Source organism: Fragaria vesca, linkage group LG4 (genome assembly GCF_000184155.1).
Source record: "Fragaria vesca subsp. vesca linkage group LG4, FraVesHawaii_1.0, whole genome shotgun sequence".
NCBI lineage: Eukaryota > Viridiplantae > Streptophyta > Magnoliopsida > Rosales > Rosaceae > Fragaria > Fragaria vesca.
Window position 1 is genome coordinate 15,938,701 of NC_020494.1, and position 448 is coordinate 15,939,148.

Here is a 448-nt window from a genome sequence, read left to right on the forward strand (position 1 = left end):
TAGTACGTATATATATGTATATATATATATATATATATATATATATATATATATATATATATCAGTGAAATTTGAACTAATACATGATCGTAACCGAGTTAGGCTACCTAATCAAGTAAACCACAACTAAATCACTCTTTCTCGGTATCGATCATTTTCCTATTGACTCCCTAAACACAGAAAATGACTGAGGTTTTCTTTACTAGATCGACTCTCAAATCTGCGAACCAAATAATGTACGTAGATTGCCGGTTGACTTTTCTGTACAAATCATTTTCCATAATGCCACCGTCGATATATACCTTGGAAGTGAAGCTGTTACTTCACTGAAAACTAGAGAAGCTACCTAGCCAAGAAAACCCACATGGGTCAACCCTCAAAAGGACAAAGATTATGAGTAAGCAGCAAACATGGATGATTGAACACGAACACAACAAAAAGATCGATA